This window comes from Lithobates pipiens, unplaced genomic scaffold (assembly GCF_037356315.1).
Source record: "Lithobates pipiens isolate NorthernLeopardFrog02 unplaced genomic scaffold, aLitPip1_a1.2 Scaffold_18, whole genome shotgun sequence".
Taxonomy (NCBI): domain Eukaryota; kingdom Metazoa; phylum Chordata; class Amphibia; order Anura; family Ranidae; genus Lithobates; species Lithobates pipiens.
Window position 1 is genome coordinate 342555979 of NW_027507758.1, and position 24002 is coordinate 342579980.

At 40.4% G+C, this 24002-nt stretch overlaps 1 protein-coding gene across 1 annotated transcript in view; it reads right to left on the reverse strand.

The window, feature by feature from the left end:
• RIMS1 (regulating synaptic membrane exocytosis 1) overlaps positions 1-11715 on the reverse strand; it is a 460575-nt gene extending 448860 nt beyond the window's left edge. The window contains exon 1 of the mRNA XM_077487395.1: positions 11674-11715. The gene's annotated coding sequence lies outside the window, so the exon portion shown is untranslated. The remainder of the gene's footprint in view (positions 1-11673) is intronic.
• Positions 11716-24002: the final 12287 nt, after the last annotated feature.

Consider the following 24002-nt stretch of genomic DNA (forward strand, 5'->3'; position numbering starts at 1 on the left):
TCAAGGTTCAATGTGTTGTGCATTCAGAGATGGTATTCTGCATACTTTGGTTGTAACAAGTGATATTTGAGTTACTGTTCTAACATCTCAAATCAGTCTGCCCATTCTCCTCTGACATCAACAAGACATTTCCGTCCACACAATTGCCTCTCACTGCGTATTTTCTCTTTTTTGGACCATTCTCTGTAAACCCTAGAAATGGTTGTGTGTGGAAATCCCAGTATCAGCAGTTTTTGACATACTCAGACCAGCCCATGTGGCACCAACAATGTTCAAAGTCACTTAAATCCTCTTTCTTCCCCATTCTGATGCTCGGTTTGAACTTCACCAAGTCGTCTTCACCACATCTAGATGCCTAAATGCATTCAGTTGCTGCCATGTGATTGGCTAATTAGCAATTTGTGTTACCAAGCAATTGAACAGGTGTACCTAATAAAGTGGCCGGTGAGTGTATATTTATATAGTAATATATTGTATATTTCTGTAGGATATCCTCCTTGCTGAGCAGCAGGCAAGAGGTGAGGATTGTGGCAGCAGAACAAGCTTCAAAGCAAACTTCATTTCAGTGCTGCTAGCAATGGCATTTAGACTCGAGGGTACTCCTTAGTCAAAACAGAAAAAAGAGCCCTTAGACACGTGGCAGAGAAGAAATAGGTTACATGATAACACTAAGGGACTGGACTTAGTACAGCATGGCAAAATACCAGTCAGGTGATAACCTAAGTCTCAGCAAAGGAATCGCAAAGATCAGCTCCTCTACACAACAAAAAAGGTGAATGTGTTAGACAGCTTTTATGCAAAAGAATGAAGAGCAGTAGAGTGCAATGTGTGGCTGTTGGGAGTATGTGGCTATGGCAGTTCATCTTGCAACTCCCCAGGAAGTAGAGACATAAAAATGCAAAAGATTTAACATTCTGAACACTAACCTATTTCATTGTGAAGGATTATATTATTGACAACTTTTTATTTTATTTCGTTTTTCCATTTGCTTTTACTATTGGGCTAAATTCTGTGCTAATCCACTTCGACTTCAACAACATGGAGGAGATGAGAGATCACTGGGATTTGGAGCCTTTTTACACTGTGTGCAGTTACCTGTGTTTTTTCCTCATGGATAAATGCAGGTAACTACAATGACCCACAGAAAACAATAGTCTTCTATGTGTCATGTTCATACCAGAACACTGTGTTTCTCTGTGTTCCAGAGATGTGATATGCAATATGTTTGCATAATATCGCATCTCACTCAATGTCCCTGCATGTCACCGCATAGCAAACAGTGACCAAGGTTAGTTGGATGTATTGCAGTGTACAGGGTTCAGTAGTATGTGAGGTAGTGTACAGGTATCAGCAGTTTGCAGGGCAGATTGCATGGGTCAGTAGGGCAGAAGACTTTGTCAGTCAGTAGGGCAGTGGACGGTGAGAGTGGTGCAGTGGATAGTGTCAGTAGGGCAGTAGATGGTGTCAATAGGGCAGTGGATGATGACAGTGGGGCAGAAGATGGTGTCAGTAGGGCAGTGGATGGTGTCAGTAGGGCAGTGGATGGTGTCAATAGGGCAGCAGACAGGGTCAGTAGGGCAGTGGACATGGTCAGTAGGGCAGTGGATGGGGTCAGTAGGGCAGTGGACGGGGTCAGTAGGGCAGTTGACGGGGTCAGTAGGGCAGTGGAGCAGTGGACAGTGTCAGTAGAGCAGTGGATGGTCAGTAGGGCAGTGGACGGTGTCAGTAGGGCAGAGGTCGGAGTCAGTAGGGCAGCGGACGGGGTCAGTAGGGCAGCGGATGGGGTCAGTAGGGCAGTGGACGGGGTCAGTAAGGCAGTGGACGGGGTCAGTAAGGCAGTGGACAGTGTCAGTAGGGCAGTGGACGGGGTCAGTAGGGCAGTGGATAGGGTTAGTAGGGCAGTGGATAGGGTTAGTAGGGCAGTGGACGGTGTCAGTAGGGCAGTGGACGGGGTCAGTAGGGCAGTGGACGGGGTCAGTAGAGCAGTGGATGGGTTCAGTAGGGCACTGGATGGAGTCAGTAGGGCACTGGATGGGGTCAGTAGGGCAGTGGATGGTGTCAGTAGGGCAGTGAATGGGGTCAATAGAGCAGTGGATGGTGTCAATCGAGCAGTGGATGGTATTTGTAAGACTGAGATGCCTGGCAATTCAGGTGTTAATTGTGAGCCAGTCAATTGGCTCTCTGCCTGGCAGCTGTAGGGTTAAATCTTTGTGTGGCCACTCAGCTCACCTCTCCTCATACAGACTGCCCTTAAAATCCTGTGTCCTTCTGTGTATACCCAGGAGATTGCCTCTGGCATGTCTGTGTCTGTGCTCTATGTTTACACTAGACGTAGTTCTCAATCCCGCCCATGAAATTGTGCACCCTCGTGCCTCTGATCTTTCCCGGAATAGTAACTGTGTATGATGCTTCAGCTGCTCCCCCGCCTCCTGTGAAATTCTTCATCCTCTGCGCATGCGTCAGCTCCCGAGAAGACAGAGAAGAGGTCAGGCGCCAGCGCATTTGCAGAATGTGAAGAATTTCACAGGGAGTGGAGGAGCAGCGCAGAACGGGTTTGGCAATGCAGGGACGCGGTCTACCTGTCACCTGCCGGTGATCGGCAGGTAACCCGCGATCGATGGATTGCTGACTGTCGAACTAGACTTTATGATCTGATTAGTAAAATGAAATCCAACTGATTACCATGGATTATTGCATACTATGATCTTCAGCTTTGCTGTTTGCACTGATTTGCTTAATAAGATCCGTGGTAAGGGAAAGCCCCCTTGGTGTCAGAGAGGGGAGGGGTCACCCGTTTACATCACCAGGTGGCCCCGACCTCAGCTATATAACAGCTGTCACCAAGAAGAAGCATCACTCGGCGGGAGCCTCCCATGGAGGCAAAACTCTTGCAGCTTCTTTTTTTTTTCCTCGGTCCACTGGATGGCATGGATTTACATTGTGGGACATTTTTATTTTTTTTTATCTTTTAATAAAGGACTTGTCCCAAGCTGTCTCTTGTCTTTTTAACCATTTTTGACACTTTTTTGTGAAATGGTAGGGGTACAATGTACCCCGTTACCAATTCACAATGGGGGGACGGAATCTTGGGGTCCCCTTGTTAAAGGGGGCTTCCAGATCCTGATAAACCCCTCGCCTGCATACCCCCACAACCACTGGGCAAGGATTGTGGGGATGAGGCCCTTGTCCCAATCAACATGGGAACTAGGTGCTTTGGGGTCAGACCCCAAAGCACCCTCTCCATGTTGAGGGCATGTAGCCTGGTATGGTTCAGGAGGGGCTGCTCTCTCATTCCCCCTCTTTTCCTGTGGCCTGCCAGGTTGCGTGCTCGGATAAGGGTCTGGTATGGATTTTGGGGGGCCCCTACACCATTTTTAAAAAAAATTGGCGCAGGGTTCCCCTTATTTTCCATACCAGACCTGAAGGGCCTGGTGTGGATTTTGGGGGACCTCCACACAATTTTTTAAAAAAATTTGGTTCAGGGTTCCCCTTAATATTCATACCAGACCCAAAGGGCCTGGTAATGGATTGGGGGGGGGGACATACCATTTTTTTCAATGAGTTTTATCTATATTGCCGAGACCCAACAATTCATTCCAGCCACGATCAGTTTTTCATTTAGAAATGTCAAACTGCGCCACTTTACAGGCATACTATAGGCACGATATTTAAAGGAATATCACATTTTTATTGTTTCACTTTGAGTATTATTAAAATCACTGCTACTGAAAAAACTGATGTTTTTAAAAATGTTTTTGTATTGATACATGTCCCCTGGGGCAGGACCCAGGTCCCCAAACACTTTTTATGACAATAACTTGCATATAAGCCTTTAAAATTAGCACTTTTGGTTCTTCCTGTTAGTGTCCCATAGACTTTAGCGGCGTTCCGCGGCTTTTGAATTTCCCGTGAACACCACAAAATGTTTGTTGTTTGCCGAACGGCCGAACAACGAAAGTTCGGCCCGAACTTATGCTCAGGCCGATCCGTTCGCCCATGCCTATTAAACACTAGGTGAAACTACTGGACTCACCCTGATTAAGGTCGCTGCTTTAGAACTATTATAAAAGATCAGTCATGCTGAGTATTTATTGTGTCAATGAGTTTATGCAGTCAGAGACAGCATACGTCCCAACTGTTCCTGATTTCAAGGGACTGTCCCTGATTTTGAACAAAGTCCCTCTGTCCCTCTTTCCTCCTCATTTGTTCTGATCTACTCTATATAGTTGTATATAAAATGAACTACTGACTGCTTAACCTTTCATCCAATTTATAAATTTCTGCATTTGTAAATTCCAAAAGCCAGTATAAAGGAATAGTAGTAGTAAAAAAAACACTTACGGTTTTAACCAATAATTTTTTGTACAATTCTCCTTTGTGTGTGTCCTATGCCCACATATTTTTGCTAACAGTTGTACCTCATTACCATTTCAGAAATAAAAGAAGCAGAATCCTATATGTATGTGATGAACCCACATGGCTACTTCCAAATATACTGTATGTAAAGCCCCATACACACTATTTGATTTTCTGCAGATTTTTGTCTTCAGATTTACCAAAACCATATAACACAAGGTCAAATGGTTTTGGTAAATCTGAAGACAAAAATCCACAAAAAATGTAATTGTATGTATGAGGCTTAAGACTACACGCTATACATAGATGTAATGTTTTAGAAAATACATATTGATAATATTTTTTTACATGTAGCTGTTCTCATATGCATATATTACACATACTATGCTTCTAACACATTCTCTTGTGAAACAGCACACAGGCCACATTATATTATACAAGCCAAGACTATTCACTTTATCCTCATAACCTAGCTTGCTTAAGTTCTCAAGTTGCAATGTCTTCAAATGGCGCTGCTTACCATTCCAGGAGATACTAAAATGTTGCATTCCTTCCAATATTATTGAAAGGATCCATGCCAAGGTGGCCATGTGCACCTCTAGCACTCCACTAGGTCATAGTCCAAGTTCAAACTTTAATCAGGTAATGTGATTGTTGCTTATAAGAACAATTGTTTCCTATGGCACAAACTTTATAAGAAATGCGTAACTAATTTCATTGTTGATGCCTTCTTCATGCTTGAACCCCCTACCTGGACCAAATGTTGAATAGAGAGAATACAATATATCTATTCTTTAGCCATAATCCCTTCATTGGTCAAAGTGGTTATACTGCTGATCTGAACTGCATTTTGTCTCGTTTTTCATCATATTCTACCTCCTTGCCAGGATCACAGATAATGATGCTAAGAAAGCTATGGAGACAACTACATTTTTGGTTTTATGTTATTAGTCTCTCCATCTATCCACAATGCCAATATGCTGCTGTGATGTCACTACATTCCAGAAAAAAAAATAAAGAATGAACAAATTCTTCCATCGTCTTCCCTGTTGGCCCTCTTGCCAAGATAAAGAAGCAGTTGCCTCATGGGAAAAAAAAGATAACCTTTGAGTTTATTGTCAACATTACCTGCAAAGTTTTACATGCAGGTACTGGTTGATTGTGAAAAAAAAATTTCAATTTTTTTAGCATTTTAAAATATTGGCTTTCCTATCCAGTACATTGACAATGTTGCTCATGCTGCTGAAGTTGTTTAGTCTTCTTCAACTTAAAAGCTCTGAATACTTGATCACAGACATAGCCAATAACTCCACTAAAGCACCCCCAAAAAAAAAAACTGTCAAAAAGAACAAAAGTAAATAAAAAATGTCCTATGGAAAACCCACTTTTTCCTTATTATATTTTCAGTAAACATCCTATTTTTGATTGTGAGTTCAGATCATGTCTGCAGTGGAGAGTGTGTTTTAAACTTTTTGAATCAGAGAAATCGATTTGTAGCACATAACTACTCCACAATATACTGCAGATCACAGGGGCAAATCGAGAATATCAATTGTTGGAAGAGATTTTTAGAAGACAGAACGCTAACCTACAAATGTCATGAGGAAAGGAGAACAATAGGCAAACTAATGAAGAATATGTACAGTGTCTACAGTGTCATTTCCTCCATCCAAATAAAATAATAATGCTGTTTTTTTCTGGAATAGCCAGACCTCACGCTTTCAGTTTTAGGAACAATGCTGCTTGTTCTCATAATGCAATATAATTCTTGGGCGATTTATACGTGTTGTCTGCGGTTGCATCCCAAGAGAAAGTAAGACTTCTACAACGATTAATCACTGTTCTCTAATAAGACTGAAATCTCCATAAAAACACTATAAGCAGGCAAACATTCTCCCTTGACGTCCCAAGACTGCATACTACTTTTAGAATCTATTTTTAAATAAACCCATTTTCATTAGATGTTCTAGATGACCAGATGCACATTAATAAAACATTATTTCAGTGGCTGAAATAATGTCAAAACACAGCAAGGCAAGCCCACACAGAGTTTTTTTTTTTTGTTTTTTCCCTCAAGAACGTATTAATAAAGGTGCAAACAAATCATCTATGTACTGTAGTTGAAGATATAAAATTAAGAATGTTTTTTTTTTTTTTTTTGCAATCTTTTGTAAAGGGAATTTACACTGTACAAACTACCAACTGAGATGTCATGACAACAAAAAAACGAAAATAGAGATATACGCGCTTAAAAAGAAAGACGAAAAAGTAATTTATGGTAAAATGTGTCTCCAAAGAAGGTTAGAGTCTCTAAAAGTAGACACCATTTTCAAAATTAACTGTCTCCTATATGCATTAAAGGCATTGTAAAGGCATTTTTTTTTAAAATAGCAAACATGTTATACATACTGGGGTACGCCACTGGTGTTTTTGACTCCTCCTCTGAGTTCCCCCATTGCAAGCCGCTTGCTATGGGGGCTCTCGTGCAGGCTCAATACCGAGCCGGGCTGTTTGCATCTATATACACAAACAGCCCGGCTCAGCCCTGCCCCTTGCTCATAGGTTTTGACTGAGAGAAGGAGGAGCCAATGGTTTCTGTTGCTGCCAAGTGTCTTATGAGAAGAGAGGGGAAGAAGAGCTTCTGCAGGTGGCCACAGTGCTGGATTGAGATCAGGATCAGGTAGGTGTTCATAAGGGGGCTGTGGAGAAGAAAATGTTAAAAGGTTTTTTATCTTAATGCAGAGAATGCATTAAGGTAAAAATGTTTTACCTTTACAACCACTTTACAGCAGAAAGTGTGGTATAGGGAGTATTGTATTGCTCTGGTCACAGTGTGTTAAAAGTCAGTGTCCCTGATCACTGCCACACCAGTTATATAATGACGCTGTACTGCACTAGTGACAGTATGTAAAAAAAAAAAAAAACTGGGACTTTTTCCTTAATTTAAAACTTAACACAAAAAAATTACAACTTCAAAAGACTCACTATGTCTCTTACTAGATACATTGGACTGTCTACTTTCCAAAAAGGGGTCATTTGGGGCATATCTGTACTGTCCTGAAATTTTTGGGCCTCAAGAAATGAGACGGCCGTCAGTACATCAGGACTGATCTATTTTCAGATATACTGTGTATATCAGTTAGTGGACTCCTTAACTTTCCTACAGTCTAAATAATATACACTGATTTGGGTTGTTTTCACTAAAGAAATGTAGCAGAATAAGTTTTGGTCTAAATGTATGAAGAATGATTATTTGCTTAAAATTTTTTTTTACATTTTCGGTCTTTTTTCTTTTATTTAGCAAAAAATAAAAAACATTAGTAGAAGTCAACCCTGAGCTTGTTTGGCTGGGCTTCTCCTATGGATCACAGGAGTGCAATTCGTTTTGCACTCCTGTGAGTCGCTCTCTGCTGATGTCACCAAGACCAGTCCAAGCACCACGTCATCTCGACTCTGGGAGTCTGGATCCGTCAGGTGCCTGAACTTATAGCCGTCTCAGCCTCTCAGCGAGCCGCTAAGTTGGCCGCTTCCTGCCCATCCACAGCTCAGCTTAGAGTAGGGGGGCTGCTGACTGACAGGCAACAGCTCTCTGCTTGGGGAGCCGAGAGAACCAAGCCACCCGCAATGTTCGATCGGTTCTCAGTGCAGAGACGCCGGGGGACAGATGCAGCATCAGACCGAAGCCATACTCCTCTTTTAATGTGTTGTATGATCGCACAATTGTCATTCAAAGTGCGACAGCGCTCAAAGCTGGAAATTGGCCTGAGCAGAAAGGGGATAAAAGTGCCTGGTATTGAAGTAGTTAAAACAATCTACTGAGCTGGCCAGAACCAGTTCTTGAGGGAGTCTATTCCACATTTTCACAGCTCTTACTATGAAGAAGCCTTTCCGTATTTGGAAATTAGATATTTTTTCCTCCAGATGTAAAGAGTGCCCCCTAGTCCTCTGTGATGGCATAAGCTTAATAACTGTACAGTGAGTTCAATATATGGACCATTTATGTATTTATACATGTTGATCATATCCCCCCTTAATCTCCTCCTCTCAAGATAGAATCAATTCAGGTCCTCTAATCTCTCCTCATAGCTGAGCGCCTCCATGTCTCTTATCAGTTTGGTTGATAAGTTCCCCAATATCCTTTTTGTGAACTAGTGTCCAAAACTGAACTGTGAATTCCAGATGAGGTCTTACTAATGATTTGTACAGAGACAAAATTATATCTCTCTGCATTCCATACCTCTTTTAGCCTGCAAAGTATTACATTTTTGTTCTTGGGTTTAGATGCACTATTAAGTCATTTTTGACACGACGTTTACATTTTTACAAACTTGCTTACACATTTTTTTATTATATTATAAATACACTTCAGTGAAAATGAAAAATTAAAATTTGCACCGGTGGCGATGTGGAGCAATTGCTCTGATGCTTAATCCGATACCCGAGTCCTCGCGTAGCAGGGGGGGGAGGGGGGGCGGGCAGCTTCACAGATGATTGGTGTGGGTAGTTACAGGGCCCTGTATAGCTTTCAATAAAGCAGCTGACATCCGCTTCTCCTCCTCTCCCTCCCACGCCTCTCAGCTGCTTTAATGAAAGCTATACAGGGAGATTGTGACTGTAACTGCTCGCACTGATCATCCCGTTACCTCCTCCAGCTCCCCAGGTCCTGCTCTGGTCCCCCTCTGTGCTACTCCACCCCCCCCCACCCCCTCGTCCTGGATCTGGATCTGTCGCCCAAAAACTCACGCATGCTCAGATTCAACTACGAGATGGAAGCTATTGGCTACTGGGTATTGAACTTCCTTTTCTAGTCCCGTCGTACGTCTTGTACATCACCACGTTCTTGATGGTTGGAATTTGGTGTGATCATGTGTATGCAAGACAGCTTGATCGATATCCCGTCGGAATTCCATCGGGAAAACCATCAGAGCTTTTTTCAGACAAAATTCAGATCTTGTGTAAGCGGCATTAGTTTTAGGACTAAAATGGAATTTTAGTTTTAGTCCCATTTTAGTCTTCTGTGATTGTTTCAATTTTAGTCGTATTTAGTCGACTAAATCTCTAGTATATTTTAGTAGACTAAAATGTCCTATGTTTCAGTCGAGTAAAATCTACAGTACATTTTAGTCGGCTAAAATCTAATGAGTGTAATTGAATTGTAATGCATTAGTTAACATTTCTCTACAATTCCCAAACTCATTATATACTGCTGGAGTGAAAAACCAAATGTTATTATTTATGGTATGAACATGCACTACAGACCAGTGTTAATTTTGAAGTAAAATTTCAATTTCGTTTTAGTTCTAGTCTTTTGACTAAAATGCAATTTTTGTCGTATTTTAGTCATCTCAATTGTTTTAGTCACATTTTAGTCGACTATTTTAGTCAACAAAAATTATTTGGCCGACTAAAATGTTTTAGTCGACGAAATTAACACTGCCTATAACCCTACCCCACTGCATGGGTCCTCATTTTTGTAGCAAGCAATGCATAGTAAAACAAGTAATGGGAGGGTGGCCCGTGTCCTATACTGTACTGTACTACAAGATATGACATTTCTCAAATGATGCCAATTCCCCTTTACTGCAGGTGGCCCCCATAGTAGTAAAATGCCCCAATATTTAAAGCAGGAGGAGCTTGAGGAACATCTGTTCCCAGATTTCCTCTGCGACTAATGAACTTGGAAGTGATGAGTTTTATGTCACTTTCAAGTTATGAGCTGTCAATCATGTAATAAGAGGACCGGCTAACTGCTTGTGACATTACATTGGGGCTTGTTAGTCCCTTTGTGACTGCAATAAAGTTAAATGAAAAAAAAAAGCGATAAAAAAAATATATTAAAACAAATAGAAATCTGAAAAAAAAACCACACACACACACCTTTGACAAAATGTCAAAGAAAAGGTGGAAATAAATGAGAAAGCTGACGTAAAAAAATTAGGAAATACTAATATCACCGTTAACACCTCTAAAATGTTACGTGGGAGGTGTGGGTTACAGCAATTAAACACAAGCAACCATGTGAAGTTCTGGAAAAGCTAGAACTCACACTATAAAAATAAATATCTTTCTGCTGGAAAACACCATATCATTATACAATGCTTAGCCAGTCTGGAAAACAATAATTTAGTGTGTTGTTGGGTTGCTTTATTGCTAATGTATATACTGTATATAAATTGAGGATTGCAAATCACCTTTCTAGTAGTGGAAAACTGTAAAAGAGAGTATACAAAGAATACACAAAGAGAATTAAAGAGATAACATCCTCCAGAGCCAAACACATGACCAAAGCCTAGGCTTTTTGGTAACATGTCTCTGCCTGATTAAGGAGGTCGACCTGACCAAATGTTTAAGCTTGTGGTCATGTGGCCAGCACTGGAGAGAGTCTGGAGTAGAGGTGGGAAGGCATGGGAAAAATTGAGTTTTTTTTAAAGAAAATTTGGGAAAAAAAGAAGTGTGGAATATATTATATTACGATAATAAAAAATATATCCAGGACATGGTATTCAAGCTATATAACATGAAGACCTTATTGAAAGATTTCTAAACCTTTATGTAAAGTCTTAAATTATTGAAAGATCTCTCAGAGGAAGACAAGCAAATCCAGGAATACATTTCAGGCAACAATGTACTTCTCAATGCAGTTCTCAAACAAGAGAACCTTCTACAGTTGGGTGATTCTTGGGATACAGTAGATGATAGTTTCTATCCTCTCAGGTAAGCTAAGAGGTAATCTAGTTTGATCTTTTTTGACCTTTAAATAATTCCTACTAATGCTCTCCACCATTACAGTATAATGGTTACCTATAGTCTGGTCGGTAAATAGTTTTTTCTTTTGTCCTCTCAGTAAAATGGTGAGACCAACATCTAGAGTGCAGTCATAGTTTCACGAGAGCAAAGCTGTAGTTTGCAAATATTGTGAGAAGAAATATTCTTTCCCAAATACTACAAGGATGACAAAACGCATGCCAGAGGTGCCCAACAGTCATTAAAAAATATTTTATGGAATGAAAAGATGAGGACCATAATGAAAGTGCAAGTAGCCTTTCCCTCCAGAGTTCTAATTCCAGAAACACTCTTTCTGCTGCTTCTGGTTTCTTCACCAGCCGCATCTTCAAGTAAGGAAGTGTTGTAAACCACAGCCTCCCAATAATACACAATCCCTTCATTCATTGATAAAATGACACCAGAAAATCAGGAGAAAATTGTTCACGCTCTTGCAAGAGCAATATATTCTTCTGGATTCAGCATTGTCAATAACTGAAAATGCATATTGGCAGGAAGCTTTTAAATTATTATGAGGGAAAGCGGGGTGGTTACCTGTTCTTGTGTATGGTTGAAATGTTCTTCACATATACAGTCCTTGTTGTTTCATTTGAAAAAAAAAAAAAAACATTTAAAAAGCAAGTTTAGTTTATTAAGCTATACTTTTATTTCAAGCATAATACTTTTATATATACTGCATTTCACCTTCTCAGTGTAACAAAGTAACTTTCAACTTGTAAAACTACTCCACACTGAATTTCTTTTAAATTTTTCTGAACATTCCAAATTTTTCCAAAAAAAAAAAAAAAACTGGGGAAAATATGTTTTTTTTCCTATGGCTTCAAAATTTACGGAAAGTTTGCATCTCTAGTCTGGAGTAGCCTTTTCCTCCTATGATTCTTTCAGCTATTTAGGCTACATGCACATGGGCACATTTGCCTCTGCAGTGTAAAGACACTTCATTTTTGTTTTCCCTGATGCTCTAGAGCTGCATACAGCAGCCCTTTAACAAGAATTGGCAAAGGCAGTTGTATGCAGCCATTTGTGGAAAGTAGCATAATGACGTAATAAACAATATGCATCTTGGATGCTTGCGATGTATTCCATTTGTACACATGCACCTTTTACTGCATGATGGAATCATTCTGAAAAGGCAAAATCCTGATAATTTCTGGTAGCGTCAGCGCTTGTTCATTTTCTCCCACCAATCTACATGGCCTAATCTTATGATGAGCTGCCTCTATGTTCAGTAGAAATATATGGGAAGGGTCAGGCAAGCAATAAGGACGTGTTGAAGTTTTGTTGGTTCAGAATGTCTCAGCATTCCGCCATGAAGGAAGCTTTATGCTTGCTAGCAGTGTTACTTTTTTTTATTATTGGAATTTAACTACTTGAAGTGTTACACTACTTTACAAGTGCAGAGAAATCACATCCTAATAGGCTAACATGGGGTCCTTTTTCTTGTACATGTAAGCAAAACAAACTTGAAACAGATAAAAACTTTTCAGCCAGTAAATAACATTATACAGGAAAAAAGGAATTAGATACTATATAATGAACGAGTCAAAATAAAAAGTCAGTCTTACTGAAAGCCAAGGTATTGTGAGTAGTTTTATTTTTATGTATTTTTTTTATACAACCCCAATTCTAACAAAGTTTGGACGCTGTGTAAAATCGACATAAAAACAGAATGCAATGATGAATGATTTGTTAATCTCATAAACCCATATTTTATTCACAAAAGAAAATCGAAAAATCAATTGTTCACCCCTTTTGCTGCCAGGTCCATACAGTGTTCAGACCTAAAGCACTGCTTCCAGCTGGCCAGGTCCATACACCGTGCAGACCTCGTTCCTCCTTCTGCTATAAGCTCATGGTCACTTCGGTGACCATAAACTTATAGCAGAATTGTTCAGCAGAATCTGCTGAACAAACCTATAGCTCTGATCAGCAGATTGCAATCTGCTGATCAGAGTTATTCACCTCAAATGTGACCACTACCCCCACGCTGTCTCCAGCCTCTACACCTCCTGCCGGTCCTCTTCCTCTAGAAATTCCCCTCTTCTTTTCTATGTCCTTTATCCCCTCCCCTCCAGCACCTATTTCTCCCCCCCCCTCCCACACCGATTCTACCCCCCCACACACACACACACACACACACACACACACACACACACACACACGCGCATACATGCACACACGTGCAAACTCGATCCCCTGCAGCTACCTTTGAGAAGCTGGCTTTACTTCTCTGCCACTCCTGCTGACTTCAGATGCTCCAGGGGCTTTGAGAGAATCAAACTATGCCCCCCCTGCCCCTCCGATCACCCCCCACAATGACTCCCGGATCTCTGACCCCCCTCTGCTGGGTCGCATTCCCTCTTTCCCCTCCCACCTCCTGCTGCTGCTGGCTGGCCAGCTCTGGCAAGCTGTCAGGCTGGAGAGCAGGGTTGGGTGGGATGGCAATGGCAGCTGAGGTTGGGGCTGGGTGCTTGGTAAACATGTGTTTACCAGCCTCCTCCCTTTATTACAATGGGCACAGGCAGCGATCACTACAGATCGCTCCTGTTCCTAGTGATAACTGAGCAAAGTAAACTGTTTACTACGTGTCAGTTTATGAATGAATAGGAGTCTCTATAAAGATTCCTTATTCATTCATGTAATGTGCTGCAGAAAAGGGCACTGTCTAAAGTTCCTTCCACTGTCTCAAAAAAGAAACATCAGGGGTCTGTTAGACCTCCGATATCTCACCAAAGACAAAACAAACAAAAAAAGTACAAAATATAAAAAAATATAATTGTAAATGTAAAAAAAAAGGTAAAAGGTTACAAAATATAAAAAACAAAAAGAAAAAAACATAATAAGGCCCCTTTCACATTGGAACAGATTCTGTCAAGCAGATCCGCCTGCTCAGAAGGGAATTTGTTCTCTGATCCCTGCTGAGCATGTGAATGACAAGTCAGTCTCTGCTCCGTTGATGCAGAGCAGACACAGGCACAACCCACTGTTCTCTATAGAGCAGTCGGATGGAAACAGAGCACCTGTCTGTTTCAATCCGATTGTCATCAGATCTGATCTGCTAGATGGATCGGGAATGGGGCCCCATCAGTCTGTTTTTGGTGGACCGGATCGGATCAAATGTAGGCAGGTGTAAATGGACACATGTCCATTTACATCCGCCTCTCTATAAAAAACAATGGGTGGTCTGATCAAATCCAGCTGTAAAAAAGACAGGCGGACCCGATCAGTCTGCTCATGTGAAAGGAGCCTAATGCCTTGTTCACATAGGGCATACACAGCGTACACCCCTGTTAAGGCTTTATTTACCTGTACAGGAATGCACATGTGTTCTGTGCATCCCTGTATGCAGGCAGTCCCATTGAAGTAATTTGGGATGTAGCATCCATGACATCCATGTAGGTACGGGTGCATGTCCCTGAGCTCACACTGTCTGCGTTCGGGGTCCTGCACCCACACCCACGTCAGAATGGGAGCAGTGGCTATGCCTGTGCAGCCTTTGCATCCCAATTGACATAAATGGGACTGCCTGCACTACAGAACACCTGTGCATCCCCATTGAGGTAAACATGGCCCTCTAAGGGCATACACTTTGTGTATTTTCTGTGAAAATAGCGATTTAATGAACATTTGGCAATTATTGTGGGGCCCAAAAAATCAGCAGCACTTATTTTTTATTCTACAAGTTATGTGCTTGCAGAAAATGTATGGTTTGAGGGGTCTTTTACAAATTCTGAAATCTGTAAGGGAAAAATGGTAACCCCCCAGCTTTTTAGATTAAATTGTTTTTATTTACTGTTTTGTGCACCTTCAGTTTTCACCATTTCACAAAAAGGTGTATTAATTGAATCCAGTTTTAACTTTTACATCTAGTAGAACTTTAGCAGGAATTTTGTAAATTTTGCCATGTATGAATCCACAAATAATGATTTTAGTGTATTTTTTGTGAAAATATTGTTTTGATAAACATTTGCGCAAATATCATGGTGCCCTAAAAATAAGTATCACCTTTTTATTCTACTGGCCATGTGCTTTCAAAAAATATATGGTTTAGGGGGTCTTTTACAAACTGTGAAAGCTGCAAGTGAAAAATTAAAACCTCCCAATTTTTGGAGAAATTCTGCGTTCGTCCAGTTTTCACCACTTCTCAAAAAAGCACAATTTAAAATTTACAAATATTTGTTATTTACCTCAATACACGGTTAGTTTTTATATTTAGAAGGAATTTAGCAGAAATTATTTAAAATTTTCTGTGTTTGTACTAATAATGATTTTAGTGCATTTTTGCAAACATATTGTTTTGGTAAACATTTGTGCAAAATTGCAGGGCCTTAAGAATCAGTAGCACCTTCCTTTTTTTCTACTGGTCCTATGCTTTCAGAAGATATTGTCAGAAACCATGAAATCAGACCAAGACACAAGTACAGTTAAATCACACTTGTTTAGTAATAAAAGTAAAGTTAAAAGTAAAGTTAAAAGAACAACTGTAGTCAAAACATAGCCAAAGTTCAGTAACCGGAACAGATGGTCAGCCAAGCCAGAAGTCAGGGATCAATGTAGTGGAACAGCAAGCAGGATCTGGAGCCAGAAGGGATGTCAGCAAAGCACGTCTTTAAACAGGAACGCATGAGTCTCTGTGATGTTGACCAAGGTGAAGGCAGAGATCCACTGGGCTGAACGGCTTAAGTAGGCAGGAATGGCGAGTAGGATATCATCAACAGCTGAGTAACTCTGGAGAGATAGTAGCTGGCAATTAGCTGACATCTGAGCTGCCAGCTCTGAGAAGGAAAGGGCTGAGCCCAGCCCTGACAGATGTATAGTTTGGGGAATATTTTACAAACTCTGAAAGCTGTAAGTAAAAATTAAAACCTCCAGATTTTTAGAGAAATGTGGTGATTTATAAGTTTGTGTACAGTACATTTTGACCATTTTGCAAAAAGGCGCAATTTAAAAATGTACACATATTTGTTATTTATTAACTCAATACAGGTTAAGCTTTGATATTTAGTAGGAATTTAGCAAGATTTTTGTAAAATTTTGCTTTGGTAAACATTTGCACAAATATCATGAGGACTCAAAAATAAGTAGCACCTTCCTTTTATTCTAATGGTCCTATGCTTCAGAAAATATATGTTTTTTTTTTTACAAACTCTGAAAGCTGTAAAGGAAAAATGAAAACCTTCAGATTTTTGAGAAATTTGGTTATTTATATTTTTGCATACGTTCATATTTAGTAGGAATTTAGCAGGCATTTTGTAAGATATGTTGTGTTTATATCCGCTAATAATGCTTTTAGCGTATTTTTAGTGAATATATTATTTTGGTAAACATTTGTGCAAATATCACAGGGCCTTAAAAATCAGTAGCACCCTGTTTTTATTCTATTGGTTACATGCTTTCAGAAAATATATGGTTGGGGGGGGGGGGGGGGGTCTTTTACAGTTTTCCACTTTGCAACAGACCATTTTGTTTTAAATTAGCTTTGGCTCAGAGAAGATGGTGGTGTTTCTGGGTCATATTCAGATATGACTACTTCTTTGCATAATGAGCTTTACCTTGTGTTTTTGGATGGCACAGCAAAATGTATTCACAGACATTTGTGGATCTATTGCTGAGCCCATGCAGTGATGTCCATCACAGAATCATGCACGTTTTTAAAGTGGAAGTCAATGTAAAAACTAAAATCCATGCATCTATAGCCACCACAGATCTAACACTAACCTCTCTATCCCTGTAAAGAAAAAATGAGTATACATACCTTTTTGGAAGACGATCTGACCCGCTCTGACCTGATCTCCAGCGGCACAAGCTCTGCAGAGGACATGGCCGACAACGGCTGTGAAATAAATGGGAAGTGACGTCACCCATAGACTTACTATGAGGCTTCCATTGTCGCCTGTCACCCACCTCTACAGTGAAGCCGTGGCTGACAGCTCAGCGCGAGATCCGTTCGGAGCAGGTCAGATCGGCTTCCAAACAAGGTATGTATTCTAATTTTTTCTTAACAGGGATAGAGAGGTTAGTGTTAGATCCCTGTTGTCTATAGATGCAGAGAATTTAGTTTTTGCATGGACTTCCACTTTAATGCAGTGCCCTCTGAGGGCTCAAAGATCCCTGGCATCCAATATTGTGTTTCAGCATTGTCTCTTGCACAAAGAGATTTCTTCAGATTCTCTGAATCTATTATTACGATATTATGTACTGTAAATGATGATGTATTTTAAGTCTTTGCAATTTTATGTCATGCAACATTATTCTTAAATTGTTTGTCAATTTTTAGATGCAGATTTTTTACAGATTGGTGAAACTCTGCCCATTTTTACTTCTGAGACACACTAACTTTCTCTAATACGCCCTTTTTATACCCAATCATGCTACTGACATGTTGCCACTTTACCCTTGTACACACGATCGGAGATTCCGACGGAATGTGTCCGATCGGAGCGTTTTGTCGGATATTCCGACTGTGTGTGGTCTGCATCGGACTGTTTCCGTCGGAATATCCGCCGGACCAAATTTTCCAACTTGCTGGAAATATTTTCCGTCAAAATGCTCCAATCGGACATACTCCGATCATGTGTAGAGAATTCCGATCGGACAAAGTGCCATGCATGCTCAGATCAAATTCCTACATCAAAGCTATTGGTTACTAGCCTGAACGTAGTCCCATCGTAACGAAATTACGTCACCACGTTCTGAAAAATTGGATTTTGCGACAACTTTGTCCGACCGTGTGTATGCAACAGTTTCGGACAAGATCCGTCGGACAAAATCTGATGAAAAAAATCAGACGGATTTGGTTGTCGGAATCTCCGACCGTGTGTACAAGGGCTTTGTGTGCTTTTTGTTGCCCTGCCCCAACTTTCTTTGAGACGTGTTGCTGCCACTAATTTCAAAATTACCTTATTTTTAAATTAAAGTGAAATTGCTGTGATTCTGTCCGTGATGCCTAATCACACTTCAATAGTGACATAGTGACACCACACGTGTTTGAGTACCATTCAATTTTAATAACACCTAAACGTGGTGCAGTTTCGCTGTCATTGCCGCTTAGTACATTTCACGGCAATCATAGCAAACCACATTGCGCGAAACATGTCACCCAAAAAAGCTGCTCGTTTTGGGGCCTCAAGCTTCTTGCAATGTGGTTTGCTGTGATTGTAATGCAACAAATGCAATGCAATGGCACCTAAACAAATGCAGTAAATGGCACCTAAACACAACAGCATTGCGTTTAGATGCCATTTAAAATGAATGGCACCCACACAGTGCAATTACAGCTATTCTGCCAGAGGTCCCAAAACACCATATGTGAACGGGCGTCAACATTTCATATGTTTTCTACTTTCTATTGTGAATAAAATACAGGTTTATGAGATTTGCAGATCATTGATTCGTGTTTTTATGTCGATTTTACACAGCGTCACAAATTTTTGGGAATTGGAGTTGTACGACTAGAATACGTATTTGAATCTTGATGGCAGCCACCACATTAAACACATTAAACCAGCTAACACAGCCAAGGTCCAGGCAGGTGAAAAAAGACATGATTTTAAAGTGGTTGTAACCCTAAAAAAACAAAGAAAAAAAATAAGAGAAATCCTGTTTCCTTATAGCAGGTTAAACAGCACAGTGCTTGTGCTATCTAATCTGCTTCTCTGGAAGCTGTAAAATACCTGGCTAATCCTGCATGGTTCTGTCCTCCTCTCGGTAAACTTACCATGGTTTATCATGGCTGCTGAGCCCTGACATTGTGGTTAGTTGCTTCCGTCATCCACTCTCTCCTGTCCACCTCTGTCTGCTCTCCCATCCCCTCCCTGCCTGTCAGCTCCTGTGTCTGTGTGAGCTGTCTTGGCCCCCTCGCTGCTATTAGTAAAAAAGTTTTTAAAATGTCACTGGCAGGCCCTCTCTTGCATACAGCAATAATACACGCTGTAAGAGTTTCTTTTGAAAACAGTGTCTCTAAACACCTTTTTTCTGTTATCTTCAAGCCGGTCAAGTGAGTCCCGGCCGCACTGCTATTCCGATCCAAGGCTACAGCTGGCGCCCTGGATTGGAGTAGCAGAGCGGCCAGTAGTCACGTGACCGGCCTGAAGATAATAGAAAAAAAGGTATTTAGAGACACCGTTTGAAAAAACACTTACAGGGTGTGTTATCACTGTACACAAGAGAGGGGCTGGCAGTGATTTTACCTCTTTGAGTGACAACAACTTTAAATCTTTATATGCAAGCCTATTACAGCATTACTTAGAATGGGGAGAAATGGCAATACTTGGCCATTCGGGGTTCTATTGCTCTTCACAGAGGTAAACCCAGTGTTCTGCTGCTACTTCTGTCTCCAATAACAAGATGTGGCAGCCCTGGAACAAGCTTTATTGCTATAAGCTGAACTTGCACCTAAGATACAGACTGATGTGGCTACAGAACAACCTGAAATGAGCAGAGCCAAGTTGCATTGCAAATCCCTTCGAAATATTCCAGCACATGGCCATCTGCTTGTGCGCACCCTGGGTGCCCTCAGATCCTAGCGTGAATCTTCAATGCCAAACTCTAAGCCAAGATCTGTAACACACATCCTCAATACAAACTGCATGCCTCTCCCAATTTATGAAGAGGAGCCTGAATTGTGGAGAGGTATCTGGAGGGTGTATTACGTAAAGTGATTGTAAAGGTAGAAGGTTTTTTAAGTGGTTGTAAAGGTAGAAGGTTTTTTTTATCTTAATGCATTCTAAGAAAAACCTTCTGTGTGTAGCAGCCCCCCTCAACTCCCCTAATACTTACCTGAGTCCCATCTAGATCCAGCAATGTTGCACAAGAGACTCCATTGTCCGGGACTCTCCCTCCTCATTGGGTGGGACAGCAGCGGGCACCATTGGCTCCCATAGCTGTCAATCAAAGTCAGTGAGCCAATGAGGAGAGAGAGGAAGGTGGGGCTGAAGTGCAGCTCTGTGCCTAAATGGAGACAGGGAACTGTGGCTCAGCTTGGGTGCCCCCACAGCAAGCTACTTGCTGTGGGAGCACTCAGCAGGAGGGAAGGGCCAGGAGCAACAAAGAGGGACCCGAGAAGAGAGGGACCCAAGAAGAGAAGGACCTGGGCTGCTGTGTGCAAAACCACTGCACAGAGCAGGTAAGTATAACAGGTTTGTTATTTTTATATTTAAAAAGAAAATCATTTTAAGTTAGGGGTTTACATAAATCCCTAGGTTCTAGGGTAAAGGCAAGTTTTTTAACAACTAAAGATGCGCACAGGGAATTTAAGGCGCATGCTAAAAAAAAACACATTTGAAACTATTCCAGTGGGGACAGGGTCACTTACAGTTGTGGTAGGTATTATGGATCTGGTGGAAAGCAACTTTACATATTAATGTTTAAAACTGATCTTTGGCACAGTTTTGTCCTTAAATATACAAGTGAATGCTAGTGAATTTATAACAGCATAGCAAAAGTAATATTAGTTTAGGATAGCTAAGGACAGCTAACTGTTGAGACTCCAGAAATGTAATCAATAGCAGAAACAAATCTACAATGTATGCACACCTACTGTATATTGTTAAGCTGGAGATATGATTATTTACCACAGTAATAACACTATTAGCTCTTTATAGAAACATTAACATGAGAAATAGTAGACATAAACACCATAGCTCATTGGGTTTCTGCAGTTCTAAAACAACGCTTCATAAAATTTTTGCCAGACTGACCCACTTTAAGTGTCATAAGCCATTGCCAGATATAATAAATATCCCCAAAAGTAACTACGTCTGCATACGTTTAGTCACCAACTCAAGTGACAGAGCTACCTATGAGTATACTTTTCCAGCAAACACACACGGCAATCCATCAAATTATAGAATAGCTCTTAGGGGTATTTTTTTATTCTACTGAATATTAAGTAGGCCACACTTCACTAATGGATAACATTTTGAAGAAAGAGTTTGATGAAGAAAAAAAGAAATAAAAAAAATGGGTGTATTTAATATACTCTTTTTTTTCCAGCAATACTTTATAAATCACCGACCTAGAAAAATTATGCAGATCTGGCAGGTTTTTACTCTTTTCAATCTGCATATGTGTTTTGGGTCTTGGCTATCAGCACAGGTTTCAAAGAAAGAAAGAGAAAGACAGTTATTTATATTGGTAAATTAAACCCCAACTTCAGCCAAAAATGTGATGTTGCATTTTTAGAGACTGAGCCTTGGTCAAGTTTTGCACAAAAAGTTTTGCCCTTTCAGCCTCCTGTTCAGTGGGAGCGGAGTATCATATATATAGCAATGGTATTTCTACCACTTCAATATATGACAGCTTCCACCTGTCAAAAGGTTCCTAAGGAAGCAGCTAGCACTGACAGCAGGTGCTGGCACCCAATACGTCTCTAGCAACCACTGCACTGGAAATTTCTTACATAGCTGGGAATCCCTGGCCACAGAAGTGACATCATTGCCCAAATATGGTCACTGCTACCCCTTCCTTTATATAGTTTGGGGAGCTGTCATTCAGCAAGCAGTACAGTTGGGAACAGTCATTTGCCCTGGGTCTGTTGAGTTTTTAAACTTCAGAGAGCCTGTGAGCATTGTGATTGACAATGGGTTTAAAAGTGAAATTTTTGGGGATTTTTATTTTTTTAATAAATTACGTTAGACATTTGTCTTTAATTCTAGGTTACGCTTTTTTTTTCTGCGTGAGGTACCCTCTTTAAATCCATACCAGAATCAAAGGGTTTGGTATATATTTTGAGGGGGACTGTAGGCAATTTATTAAAATTTTTGCTGTATGATGTGTTACAGCAAAAGTGACATTTACAAAGAAAAAAAATTATATCGTTTAAATTGCTGTCAAATGAAATTCTCCGGGGCAGTGTCCAAACCTGATGCATTTTTTTTTTTGACAAACCAGAAAATGGGCATTACAAGCCATTGAAATCCATTGATTTCAATGGGGTTCAGCATTCTTTGAAGTTTGCCAAACCCTGCTGGAACTGTTCCCAGGGCAATTTGACTCATCTATAGTGGATACATACAAAATAAACCACGCTAAAAGTGTTGAAAAAAATAGAGTATTCATAGTGAGCGAGTGCATAACAAAAAGTGTCAAAAATATAAATATGTGAATAGGAATATACAGATGGGGCACCTGGATGATGTCATACATATAATGAAACACATAGGGCGGAGGGGCATGCTGATGTCACTGCTACACTCGTGTCCCGGAAGATGTGTTTTTCTGTATGTGTGCCGGTTGCACATGCAAATTCACGCATTTACACTACAATATGTCCCTTTGTAAGTGTATTTTTAAGAGAAATAAACCGTGAGAATTTTTACTCTATGCAGAGTCTCTTTTACTTTTTTTTTGGGGTACTTCCACGAACATCGCTGAGGAGGACTGATGTTCCATGTTCAGGAGATGGACCGGATAAAGGCCCTGACTGGGTATGGAGCCATAGGTGTGTATGACATTTTGTGATGAACGGTCCAGTCGATCTGGTAAGCAAGCCTTTGGTGGTGAAAATTCACAGATCACTTAAGATATTGGATGGTGTGGAAGACCCATTGAAATCACTGAACATTTTCACTAGATTATATTTATTTGTTGGACTTTGCACTGGATTTTTACTGCATCTCATCATCTCTATATTCTTATTCACATATTTATATTTTTGTCACTTTTTGTAATGCACTCAATATGAATTATTGTTTTTTCAAAACCTTTAGCGCAGCTTTTTTTGTACATATTTTTGCCACTGTGTTAGTATCTCACAGTTTTTTGTTGCTGCTAGGTCACATTTGTTCCCAATTGACACGGTTTTCTTTGCTGTATTCATCTATAGTGGAGACTGATTAAACCTTTTTTTTTACTGCTGTCTATGTTTTATTTACCCACTACACAATGACTACAGCATTTCTTGCACAGGAGTCACAGGAATAAGAGATAAGGAATATCTCCTCAGTGGGGTCACAGACAGATATAAAAAACATATAGTAATTGTAACAAATAGTAACTGTAAGTATTCCCCATATTATCTGTAAAAAAAATTGGTTACAATTGGGTTTAAAATTGGAGAGTGTGAAATAATGGCAACATTTTTGCTAAATATTGAGCATAGTTTTTTTTTAAGTGCCAGTCCTCTTATTAGCCAAACAAAAATTACTCTCCCAAGGACTAACTTGTTGAAAGCTACAATTCTGAATACCAGTAATGAGCACACATTTAAGTAAATGCCCATTCAGGCAGTCCTCATCAAAATCAAATACACATTTACAGTATGCTGTGGATTGCAGAGGACTTGGCACAGTTTACAGCCTGTCACTACAGGTACCATTGATTATAATGGGGTATAACCAGAGATAAGGTTGGCTGTAAAACTATAACATCATACATGAGGTAAGTAAATTAACTGGCATTCCTACCCCCAAAGACCAAGAACGAGCAGACGATATCCTGCTGGATCAGAACCAGGTAAATTTAAAAGTTGGAACAGGGTTGGGGGAGGGAGTGGAATATAGAATATCGGTAGATTTCATATTAAATTATATCTAAACCTAAACTTTTTTTGGTATGTAGTGTCGGATAGAGTAGGGAAGGGTTTAGAACCCCTAAAAGGTTTTAATTGCTGTCCATGTCTATGCTGGGGAGATTTACCCCTTCTATTTGCCTTGGTGACCATCGTCATTTGGCTAAACAATGGTGGGAAATCAAAAATGTTATAGCAGTCAATAGCACAGGAAATATCTCCCAACAGGGACACTTGTTTGGGTGATAACAGTCTACGAGGGCTTCTCCTCATTTTAAAGGGATTTCTTATTACCTCCTGATGTATCTCAATGACAGGAAATAAATTACGTCTACCCAACAGGACATAACATTTT